The 13,054-nt window shown below is 37.8% G+C and overlaps 1 long non-coding RNA gene across 2 annotated transcripts in view; it reads right to left on the bottom strand.

Annotated features, from left to right (window-relative positions):
* Positions 1–10,441: 10,441 nt before the first annotated feature.
* LOC148188511 (uncharacterized) overlaps positions 10,442–13,054 on the bottom strand; it is a 73,825-nt gene continuing 71,212 nt past the window's right edge. Inside the window, exons 4-5 of one of the 2 annotated variants that reach the window (XR_015777769.1) lie at positions 12,443–12,695; positions 10,442–11,514 (exon numbers count right to left, since the gene is read on the bottom strand). This is a non-coding gene — a long non-coding RNA (uncharacterized LOC148188511). Of the gene's footprint in view, positions 11,515–11,856; positions 12,261–12,442; positions 12,696–13,054 lie in introns of those variants that run through there. The other variant, XR_015777768.1, reaches the window with a different exon arrangement.

The raw sequence follows: 13,054 nt of genomic DNA, 5'->3' as shown, positions 1-13,054 counted from the left end.
TCTTCACCCTTCAGCGTCTCTGAACGGCCACGGAATAAAATCGCAGCAGCTGTGAAATGGCTGTGACATAACTTGATCCACGCAGTGACGGAGCACACCACCACTTGCACCCTGTAATATATCAGTGCCAGGAAACAGTGGACGTGGAGACACACTGATTGAATCAGGGGCCACGGAGCCTCTGGGGAGAGTTCATCTATACCAAAACAGCAGCAAACACAAGCATCCCTCTAACTGTATCTGCTGTAACTGTGTTTCTGGACTGAGCGGTCATTCATTCAACTTCTTCCTGACTAAGCACACAAAAGAGAAAACACAAAATGCTTTAAAGTCATCACAGCAAACTTGTGTAAATTATTACAACTGATCTTTTGTGTAAATCCTAAACTACAAAACCACCAATTGAGTAAAAGTGTTTTCTGCATTTATCTTGTGAACTAAATGTGTGTGCATAATTTTAAATGATGTGCGTAACTTTAAATGCGGCACATAAAAGTTGTCTTGATGATCATGGGCTTGGCTTGAAGCAGTACAAACATTACTGCTCACCTTATTGTTTGACAATTCACATTTGATTTACAGCTGAAAAGCCTACAATTTATTTTCTGTGATCATAAACAATTAAGTATTTATGGCCATCACTTTGAGCTCCCTTCTTTATGTCTTTGTGAGTCACCAACTGTTATACATCTCACTGTACTGAGACATTGTTCTGCCAGGATAAATGACCAATAACTTTGACAAATGACAGTAAAATTGCATTTAGGAGAGATAATAGAAATCTGATTTTTATATTTGACAGGTTATGTTATGGGGTTCGGCATTTTTTAATATGAAGATTACATTAATGTGCAATAAAAGTGTGTTATTGTAAGGTTGACAAAGGTATTTTGCGTCAGATTTAGCTGCCTTGGGAGTAATAAAACAATTTTGAGTCTTTGCTTTGTCATTAAAACACAATAATAATAGTTTAAATCCCATGACCCTGAGTGCAAATATGCCAGGACAGAAGATATATGCATGAGGATGTATGATCACGATCATGTCAAAAACAATGAATATCAGTGAATGATTATTTTTTTATGTTTGGTTAATATGGCTGCAGAGATCTAAATGCAGTTTGAGGTTTACGCAAGTTTCAACTTTGTCGAAGACAAATATGAAATGGGGGTTTTGAGGGTCCTCCACTGAAAGATTTTGAGCATCTGACACCATGTTTTCTGCTTTGTGGTGAATTTTCATTGATCAATTTGTGTACTGCATGCATCAATTTATGATGTAAATGCCTTTAAATTTCATGGTTTTATTTGGGGGGTTAATGCACATATTCTAGGGTGGGTTCGATGATAAAAGCACATTATCGGAGTATGCATGGCCGTTTGTTAACAGATGTGTTAGTGGAATACTCCTTTTCATTAGACATCTAAACAGCTTAATAGGAATATTTTTCGGAGTAAGGGCAACAAAACGGATTATTTCGTGCATGTAAATGTACTCTGTGTAGCAGGACCCTGTTAACTTACATGTATAGGCTGATAGCACTAATAATGCCCATTTAATCAAGTGGTAATGTTTAAAATGGGTGTGCCAATTGGTGTCACACACTGGACACTAGTGTGATCTGGGAGTTTGCAGATGTTGAGCTCCAGCTTGGGGTCCAGCAGGCCAATGAGAGCATTTTCTACTTGATAGAATATGGAGATATTCTAATGTTAAGACCTTAGTGTACATTTCCATATTATTACCCAAATGTATTCCTTTGCTGCAAGCTTTATTCAAGGTGACATTGTGTTCTATACATTATGGCATGACAATATGCTGAATGTGATTACATGGCACTTATTCAACTTGTCATTGCCCACAAGGGTTAAATAAATACAAACTGAATTAAATGTGACTATTCTTCCCTCTCCAAAAGGAAAACAAAGGCTGAGGCGCTGCTTTGCATATTCCCTGACACCTCTCGACTAACAGATGAGACGTGATTTAAATAAGAGCTTGCTTTCTTCACCTGTCGACCTCCTGTAAATATTATTTATGGCCTAAAACGCATCTTTTAATTCCAGATATATATTTTTCTGTGATAGCCAAGTGTCAGTACTCGGACTCAAGGCGATGGCTTGTGCCCATTTTTCAAGACCACAATGAATATTCAAAAGATGTGCTTTGGAAAAGGGTGAAAAAAAAAGAAAAGGGGAGAGTTAACATTAATTAATATTCGTTGCAGTAAAAATGAAAGCTCGGCCCGCGCTAATTTCAATAGACAATTAATCATGAGGCTCAGTAATTACACCGGGGAGTTTACAAATGATTTTTTTAAGGGGGCAGAGTAAAGGAAAGGAGATAATCCCCTACCCATCACAATCACTGGCTTCCCACCAATCCCCGCAGAAAGAGCAATTAGAGCAAACAGCAGCAGAGCAGTAATTGTGTACCAGGAGAAGATGAAGGCAGAATCTTAATTGCAGTGAATGAAGATCACTTGCTCTCACACCTGATTGTGCTGAGGGAAAAAAAAAAAGTGCAGGCCAGAGCAAGTCTGAAACACCTCCAGGTGCCGGAGTAAAAATAACCTTAACAGGAGCTCCTGCTGTACGAGGGTGTGTAGCACATGACATGTGGGCGTCCGGAGCGCCCCATTCTAGTTTTGTCACATTGAGGCTGCCACACATTCACAACTAAATCTCACAGGGCATGTTACCATTATTTCATGTTTCACAACTTATTTTTATTTGGTTCAAATAACTCTTATTGGCTTGTTTCTGGAGATTTGAGAATGTGGAAAAGAGCTTATAGGAAGTCTTCTGATGTGCAGTTAAAAGGAATAGAAATTATTTCCAATCTGGGTTATTTTTATAGCGAGCAATAACGCCTGTGCATGAATGTCTTTTCATCCTGAACATTTTCCATATGATCATTAACAAGAGTAACTGAGAAACTAGAGCTGCTAAACCAGTAATGTTTTCTGTGTTGCTCAGAGAGTGAAGAGGCCAGTGAATACCACCTGCGTGAAACATGATCGTTGTTAAATCTTTTTTTTTTTATTATTTTAGCTCAATAAATCCAACTTTGTGAATGCTGATCAGTGTAGTCACGTGGCTCAGGCACATGCCATGACCGCTGTGTTCCTGGTTGGATTCCAGCTGGAGACTCTCATTACATGTCAGACAACTTTCTCTCCTCTCTTTCTCGCGCTGCTTCCTCACTATCAATGCTATGCTGCTGTTATTTGCGCTGTGCATTTATTTAAACCACTGATTGCACTGGACTTGTTTGGCAAACCTTTCAGGCAGCAACCTCCAGGACTGAAAGAAGAAGCCAACTAAAAAGTCACATAAGCTGCAGTTCCTTGAATGGCCACTTGAGCCTGGCTCCAAAACAGTTAATCCCCATTCACTCGCATGTTAAAATGCATAACTTTACAGCAGAAATAGACATGTTTACAGCCTGATACAAGAAACGGTTTTGGTCTCAGCAGCTAATTTCAATAGTCGTGACAACTGTACAGAGGGTGAATCTTTATATAACTCACCCATGAACATTTTAGTAAGGCTTAAAGTTACGCATTATTACTGACGTGACCACTCTGAGCAACAGGCTGTCTGCGGTCTCCAGAGTGTTTGAGTCAGATTCACCCCTCACTCCTCCTCAGTTACACCCTGCCCTCCAAATATAGTCACCTCTGGTCCCTTCTGACCCACCAAAATAAATAAATAAATAAATAAATAAATCAAGATGGTGACAGTTGAAATATCGAGCTCGAGGCTCCAAAAAGGCATCAACAAACCATTCTTACTGCACTACACTTAACTGACAGCTTAAATTACGTATCAGATCAAACTGAATGTTTTCTTAATTTAAACATCCTCTTTGATTAGTTGGAAATGCATCATCACAAAGCTGAAAAGCTGACTGTTTAGACATATGTGGTTCTCTCAGGAAAACAAACATATGATGATCTTATATAAATGATGCATTACAGTGTGTAAAGACATTAAAATGAGCACGTCTACATAAAAAAAAAATGGCTATGAGGAAACATTTTACTGCACAATGAGTACTTTTTCTTTGCATTCTTTCATTTTATTGACAATACCTAAATACTTTTACTTAAGTAAGCTTTTGTTTGAATGGCTTTTACTTGCAGTAAAGTATTTTCAGAGTGTGGTATTAGTACTTATACTTTAACTAAGGACCTAAACACTTCTTCCACCAAGGATCCCTGACCAGCACTCAAACTGCACAGAAATAAGAGCAAATCCAGCTCCAGCTGCTGCGTGTCTGAGTGTGTTTATGGTGAATCGTATGGGCTCATAAGGAAAAATATTAAGTCAGGTCCCTCCAAAATGGTGTTGAAATATTGTGCTGTCAGCACATTACCACATCACCTCATGACATAAAGTTGGGGCATGCAGCCTTTTACCACAGTGTTGTTACTGGCTGCCTCCTCGCTGCGACCTGAGCCAGGAATTAACATCCGAGGCTCCACCCTTTATTGCAATCACTTTAACGGCAGTCATTTTGCAAGATTGCTAATAAATGCATTCCTTGTTATTGTTCAAAATATACATCAATCTGTTCACGTCACCAGCGCAGTGCATTTTTAGAGACACTTGGCTTTCACACAGGGAATTTTGGCACTCATTTTTTGAGTCTGTAGAGAAAAATGTTATGACATATTGTGTTTGAATGACTGCTTTGCTTTACAGTTCTCCAGTAAGAGCAGTGAATCAACACTCACTTTACCACGACAGCTGGATTAGAGTGGTTTGGAAAGTAAAATATTGTGCTCCGTAGTGAAATGGTTAGAGCTCACGCTCACCTGAAACATCAGGGTCGACACAGTAGTTACTCTGTTTTTATTGAATGCTCTTTAAACTGTGAACACTTGACATTGTTTCTGTTAATGCTAAAACAGCTGCAAGGAAACTTTATAATCACTTCTGTGGGAACATGGATTTCTCTGAATATGCACACAGTCTGGAGTCATGCAAGTTTTCTTAAAGGAGTAGTTCACCCCAAGATTAAGAATACATTTTGTTTCCTCTTACCCGTAGTGCTGATTATCAGTCTAGATATTTTTAGTGCGAGTTGCAGAGTCTCTTTCAGCAACGTCTCTTTCGGAAACCATGACCCGGTTACTCGGACAATCCACAGAGCAGTTTCATGTAGGAACTATTTTCTTTCTACCAACTGTATCACCACGCAGAAGGAAATGTGCATCTTCTCATGGGAGAGAGGCTTGTTACAGCTTTGACAAAGAGAAAAAAAATTCCTTTATGAATAGTTCCTAACATTTTGGTGATTGGAGCACCATAAGCCAAGTGCCATCTAGTCCATTACATTGGAGAGAAGGCAGACATCTCTATGGCAGATATCTCCAAAACTCCACAACTCACACCAAAACAATGTAGAATGGTAAGTAGCACTACGGGTAAAAGGGAAAATATGTATGTTTGATTTTAGGGAGAACTGTCCCTTTAAACTATCATTACAATATGATCTGCATATGTTAAGATTTAAGTACATATTAGGGCTGGGGGATAAATCGAATTTTATTTTTGATCACAATTTTGGCTTTCCTCAATTTTCAAAACAAGATAATCCCAATAAAACAGTTTTATGCTACTCGAAGAGTCTACCAATGTTGCTCCTGTTATGTCTTTTATTTTATAAATGAAGTGCACCCTTCCAAGTCCAAACAGAAGTTTCAGCACGAGTGGAAAACAGCGAGTCACGACTCACCACCTCTCCAGCTGTTTTGAAACTTTGGTGTCTCATTTTGGTTCCAGGAAATGTGCAAGGCGAGAGAGAGCGCAAGAAGCAACGGGCACGAGTGTGGGGAGCAAACACGTGTGTGTCGGTGACGGTTACAGCGCGGCTGTGGCGACTGCAGCAGAGAGTATGGAGTTATAGGCAGCAGAGCAGTGTGAATAAGTAAGGCTGACTGTAAGTGAATACATGCTACAACTCCTCAAGAACCAAGCAAAGTTTCCTCTTTCTTACCATCTGCTGATTAAATTAAAGGGAGTTAGCCTCGAAGTTAGCAAGCTAAATTAGACTCCTATTGGAAACTGACCAGGCTCACTTAAGGTGGACTGTTAAGGTGGACCAGCTTTAGTGACAATCCCAGCCCCTCCTGAACAGATCATAGAGAAATGTCTGTCTGCTGAGTCTCTGCTCAGTTAGGGAAACCATTTTTGATCTCAACTCAAAATTTGTTTAGCTGTTATTAATACTGTAACTGGGTTAAGTTTTATTCATTATGTGAATGTGGACAAACAACAATCATGTGCAAGACTTGTTACACAGCCATGGCTGCAGCACAAAGCTTTCACTGTTTTTCAGCTCACTTGTATTTAAAGTTAAAAGATATCCAGGTGAAAAAGAAACACTAGAGCTAAAGTTCAATAAATGCATGATGTTCTCAGAGCCAATGAGTCATTGTATTAAATATTGTTAAATAATCTTGATTTCAATACCATTCAAAATAATTGATTATTATTTTTGCCTTAATGGAGCAGCTCTAGTACATAAGTACATTTACTCAAGTACAATTTCAACAAATAACAAATATCACATGTGATATTTTTTATTCTAAAATATGAACAATCATTATAGAAAAAAACACCAACACCATAGCATATAAATGCAAATATATAATAGTCTTAAAGGGGCCCATCTGCTTTTAATTTTAATACTGAAAGTACATTTGCGATGAATACTGATGTACTTTTTCTCAGTACAATTTTGAATACATAACTTCTACTTGCTCCTTTTACTTAAAGTAAGGTTCTAAATACTTCTTATATACTCAGAAATCAAAGTACATTATCGATTTACTATAATTGTACAACAAACTATGGTTTTTTTTTTAAAAAAAAAGTCACCAAATACATCACATTTTTTTGCTAATCTTACTTTACTTCATCATCACTTAGTCATAAGATCAAAAGCTTATAATAATTATAATCTTTGCTTCATATATTAATGTCAGGTTTATATTAAAGTGTGCATCTGTTTCTCTACTGATGAAAAAATGCAGAAGAATCTGACTGTAAAAAAGCACAAAACAAGCCCGATCAAGTCTTTCTGCCAGCGAGTTCATTCCCGTGCTTTGTCTCAGATATGACGAACATACTGGGAAATGCAATATTTTACTGATCTATTTAGAAGAAGTGTGTCCATTCCAGGAGAGCCTGATAATCGTTAAGAAATGAATTAGATCTGCAGTGACTGATCAGTGCCGCCTGTGATCTCAGTTTATTCTGTAAGAAGATACAAGGGCAGGCGTGCCGGAGCCTCGCGCTTTAACCCCGGCTTCCTGTGTAACAGTATAGCATTTCTGTTTAACTTTATAATCAGGGCTTTATTAATGCAATGCTTTTCTTCCGCCTAATAATGAAACAACACAAATAAAATAAATTGTGATCAATGGAGGCGAGCAGAGACAGATGAGGAGTCTGTCACACTGGGGATGATACCAATTTATCTCTTTAATGCATCTCCATGGGGTTCTCTCACTAAAGGATACAGATTACTGAACCCCTTGTCTCAGAGGGAAATGCGTGAGAAGAATCCATATAACATACAGAGATGGAGAGCCCTTCTTTCATCTTGTATCATTCATGCTTCTTGGTCACTCTCTACACCAAACGCAGGAATCCAGCTAACGTGTGTACACATATTCAGAGGAAAGATGATGTTTTCTTGTATTTGACACTGCAATAATGCAATTTACATGGATGGAGATTTACATGTGTAACAATGTTCTACTCTACAGGCTTTACAAACAGCACCCAGATTTGTTTACTTGCACTCCACAGTAATATTACCTATACTGTATTCTGATGTGTATTGAGAGTGTGTCTGTCTACTTTGTAAAAGAATATAGACTTTAAAGCTGTATGTGTTTTCAAGTAAATAACATAACAATTAACCACGTTGAACACTTTAAACCTCAAATTACAAGATGTTTTAAACCAAAGATTAGGCCTAAAGAGCAATAAAACAAATATTATACAAGTAATTTCCGACCAAGCAATGTGACATTTATAATGCGCTCAAATTCAGACAGCACTCCTTCCACATCCCTAAAAGTATTACTCTGCCGATTCTTAACCACTGCACTTAAAATGATCCGATCATGGTAACATTTATCAGGCAAGGGACAAGGAACACCTCAGAGGAGTATAAAGGGATTTATATTGCACAATGTCGCAGGACTGGAAACCAAAAATGTGGAAATAAAGCTGATATTTAAAAAAGTACCAGCCAACACACTTACAGTGTAAACTATTACAAAAAGATGACAATAACCAGCATAAACCAGAATGTTCTGAGCATACACATTATAAACACTGATAATAGTGACATCGGAAAAGAAAACAGAAAACTTAACAGCAAACTAAAACTCAGTTGAGCACTAAACATGATGGGAAATGTAGGCGAAGTGATTGTGATTGTGGAGCACTTTGTCAGATAACATGCTGGGAATTTTAAAAAAATTAACGTCTAAATTTTATTCATTAATTATGACATTTGGACTTCGGCTGTGTGGTTGAGTTTTTGGAAATGTTAAACATCCTCCGCCAGCTGTGCCGGTGACATGGCAGCTACTAGCTTAAAAATACAAGAAAAGTATTCGGATGTAGTAGCTAGATTTCTTTATGGATTTTTTTTTCAGCATATATTTTAGTCATAACAAGAGCGAGCAAGCTAAGCATTTTGCATGTTTATATCGGGGATATTTATTTAGTTTGGAAAACCCCTATGATCTCTATCATAAGCACATATTAGCCAGCGGACTCAACAGGGACTAGAAAACATGTTCCTTACTCGATCATTACAAAGGTTTGACCTACTTGCTGGAGTAATACATATAGGGATCCACTGATGTGGCTGATTGTTAAACAGTTAACAGGCTGTATTTCCATGGAAACAGGAGACAACAGTCGCAATAACCTTTTTTTATTTTGAGAACTAATTGCCCCTAAACATGAATATATTTTGATTCTTTATTTCACTTTGGCAACAGTTATATAATTGCAATATTACAGTGACCGCATCACCACAAAGTTAAAGCACACCCTAAAATGTAATATTGCGTCATTATTGCTGCAAAAAAACCTCTATGGGCAAATCCCCAAAACAATAAAACCAGACTCTTGATAATACAGAGCCCTGCAGCAAGTCAACAGTGAATTTCTTTTCACTGACAGGTGAAGTTGGTGTTTGTCTAATTTGTACATACCTTGTTTTGCCTTTAATAATCCACATGATGCGAGAAGCAGCTCGATATTTGCAGATGATTTAATGGAGTGGGCTTACTCACCCACCCAGAGATCAGTTGCTACAGCTTCCTTTCACCATGTCCTCTGCGGTAGATGAGAAAGTTTCTCCTCCCTCGTCGCCAGAGGTGCAGCTGGGCTTTACCTGGTCACCCAGCGCGCTGTCTGGTCTCCTGCCGTCCGCTGTCAAGGCCAACGATGTCCATGAGGGTGCTAGCTGAAGGTTAGCACCGAAGCTAATTCAGTCTAAGTCAACGCGAGCTAACGTTAGCTTGGCAACAGCGCGGCTGTTAGCTTAACTGGAAACTCACATTAAACTCTGACAGACCCTAAACGCTTTTATCAAACAGTGTGAATTACTATGTAGCGTTAATATTGCCTCTCTAAAAACAATTTTGGTAACGATGATCGCTTTAAACATCGAAGATTCTCTTTCCGTCCTCACGCCGAGACGACCACACCCTCACCTGCTGAGCTCCCGCCCACCAGCCAATCAGCAGCTCAGGAACTTGACGTTGCCTCATGACTGTCCAATAAGAGCTTTGAGCGTCTACCGCCGCATTCACTGTCTTCAGGAAATGACACCATTGTCCATGTGAATGTTACAGACATTTAAAAGAGATTTTAAACAGTGGGCCTATATTCAGTGGCGGATGAAGAATCTCAAAGCCATACTTGAGTAAAAGTACAGATTTACTTACAGAATATGACTTTGGTGGAAGTTAAACTCACCTATTAGAATATTACTTGGATAAAAATCTTAAAGCATGCTTAACTGATATTTACTGTACTTAAGTAGGACTATCAAAAATAATTTAATGATATTAAATGCACTTAAAGTAAAAGTACAGGTAAATGCTGGTAATAAAAAAAGCAGGCTGTCTGAATTTTTACCTTTTTTATGTAATATATGCTACCTTAAAAACTGAACTAACATTTGCCTACACTTTGAGAAGAATGTCATTTTCACAATTTAAAGGATTTATTTAAAGAACAAAACCCACTTTCCTTCCTTTCCTCCCTTTGCTCCATTTTCCAATCTAATCCACATTTATTTAGGATATGATGCACATTTAAAAACAACCGAGTTAACCAAAGTCAATCAATAAATAGAATTTTATTTTTTAAAATTTCAAATGCTAATAAAAAGGCAATAAAAAAAACAAGGCAAAATCACAAAAACTGTCAACTCCCATACAAGGCCTGACAGAGCCAAAGAGAACAAATTAGTTTTTAAAGGAGATTTTTTTGTAGCAGGCTAAGTAACTAAAACGCTTCGGGGAAATGTAGTGGAGTAAAAGTATACATTTTATTTAGGAAATATAGAAGAGTAATAGTATATATATTTATCTAAGATATGGTAATGGATTAAAAGAGTTGACAGAAATATAAAAACTCAAGTAAAGTAGGCTAAAGATACTCCCAAAACACTCCCAATACTTAAAAATAGTAACAAAGGAGGTTATTATTACCTTGTTACATTACAACACTGAGTATATTAGGCCTGTATGACTAAACCTAACCACAGACTTTTGTTACCTCCAACTAAGCATTGACCTTTGTTGACTAAACTTAACCACAGACTTTTGTTGCCAAAATTTTGAAAATAAATAAATTATAATCCCTGAATTCCAAAACTGCCACAGGAGTGGCGGTATTTCACAAGCTGGGATGAGAATACCTAACTGTTTCAAATGTGTCTTTGCCAAAATTGAAATGAAACCTTGGTCCTCTAAGAGTAATATTTTATATACTTTAACATAACAAACAGACACACAGCAAACTTAAATATATGTATGTAGTTTGCATCAGTTTTATGCATAATTCATCTTTATAGTGTGTTTTATTTTGTTCCATTTTGTGTTTTGTATGTCCATGTTTCCTGTTATATTGAATATGTGAATATTTAGATAATAATGTTATTATGTGTTAGTTGTTTTATGACAAATAAAACCAAACCAAACCGGTGAAAGGCAAATCTGAAAAATCTGGAGCGACACAATCAGCAACCTGGGGTTTTCCCCTTCCTAGAAAGGATGAGCCATAAACAACCGAGGCCATAAACAACTGAAGCTTTGCAGCGGCGCGAGAGACAGATATCTAACATGTGCTGCTGAATGGAGACAAGGCGAGGCACACCCCTGCAGTAAATAAGGAATTCCCTGCAGCTCTGCTCACAAACCAGAAGGCAAAAGTCGACCAGGTCACTGTGTTGCGTCAGTAACTAAAAACAGAAAAAAAGAAAAAAAACCTAATAGCAGAGAAATATTTGAGGTCAGGCAGTAAAAAATGCACTCGCTCTCTGCTCCAGGCATAAAGGACAACACTATTATCTCTAATACGGAGGCTTTGATCCTAAAATTCCCCATTAGATATGTCGATCCATCATGTGCAGCAACTTGGAACAAAAACTCCCATGCTACATGTTTCCTTAGTGAAATGTTCTCATGTAAAACCACTGAAAAATAAGTTTATGTCTTCATATATATATATATATATATATATATATATATATATATATATATATATATATATATACATACATATTTTCATTCATAGGGTTTCTACATTTTCTGAGGGCAATGGCATTTCAGGAGGCCCAAGGTCAAATTTAGACTGGGTCATAAATTGTTTTGTTTGATGGCCTACATTTGCCTCAATAGCAGGGGGAAGGCCAAGCCCATAAAAACGTAAAAGACGAGCCGGCCGACTGTGGGCTTGGCTGCCAGCATTGTTGTCCCGGGGACCAAGAGATGCTCCCAGTGGAGGTTTCATGGTGAATAAAGACTGTTATGGCCCACCATTGGCGTGCACAGAGGGCTCATGGAGATCATTACTGCCGGGGCTCCGTCAGTGCAAAAGTCACAATGGCAAACTCAAAGCTGAAGCCGCTCCATTGTCAGCAGCAGAAAGGGGCTCGTCTCTAACAGAGGATTGCATTTCTCTTCACTGAGGGATTCAGGGAAGGCGCTAAGGGACAGATAAACAGACGCATCACAGATTTATCCAAAAATGTTTCCTGGTGCTAAGTTTTGAAATTTTACTCTGTTTACTATTACTTTATTTACTATATTTGCTTTACAAACTATTACATGAAGCACATGTCAAACATAAGAAGAAATAATATTAGTATTAATAAAGATTTTTCTTACGTGTATTTAAGGGCAGGCCATTTTGAGTGACAGGCCAATAGTGTCCTCGGCTTCTCCGTCAGATCCACCCCTCGCTCCTCCACAGCTCCAGCCTGTCGTCCAAATATGGCCACTTCTGGCTCCAAAAAAAAAACAAGATGGCCACTGCCGAAATGCAGAGCTCGAGGGTTCAAAACCGCAGTCCACAAAGAAATGGTTGACATCACAGTGGCTACGTCTATTATTTATACAGGCGACGTCCACAGTGTAAAAGCTGCAAAACAACAGAATGAATGTTATATTCTACATTTAAGCTTCTTTGCTAAACTCAAACAATTCATAAATATGACATAACATCCCATCATTCTCATGATCTATATCCACGCTGTGCAGTAACTATAACAAGAACCATTCTGTGCAATAATAAATTAACTTCTATGCTAGCCTTTTATTTATTGTTATTTATTGTATTTAATGTATTTATTGTGTCACTGTTTTTATTTTTTTAAACTTTTAAACCTTTCTATTCTGTTCTATTGTATTCTATTATACAGAGAAACACATATTCAGAAAGCCTTTATTAGAACCAACATTTTGATACATACATTTAATTTTATTACCTTTTCAGTAACT

The sequence above is a fragment of the Plectropomus leopardus genome, chromosome 10, assembly GCF_026936395.1.
Source record: "Plectropomus leopardus strain MGB_pleo_1.0 chromosome 10, ASM2693639v1, whole genome shotgun sequence".
NCBI classification, from domain to species: Eukaryota; Metazoa; Chordata; class Actinopteri; order Perciformes; family Serranidae; genus Plectropomus; species Plectropomus leopardus.
Note: the sequence above shows the minus strand (reverse complement) of the source record. Positions and strands in the feature narration are given on the sequence as shown.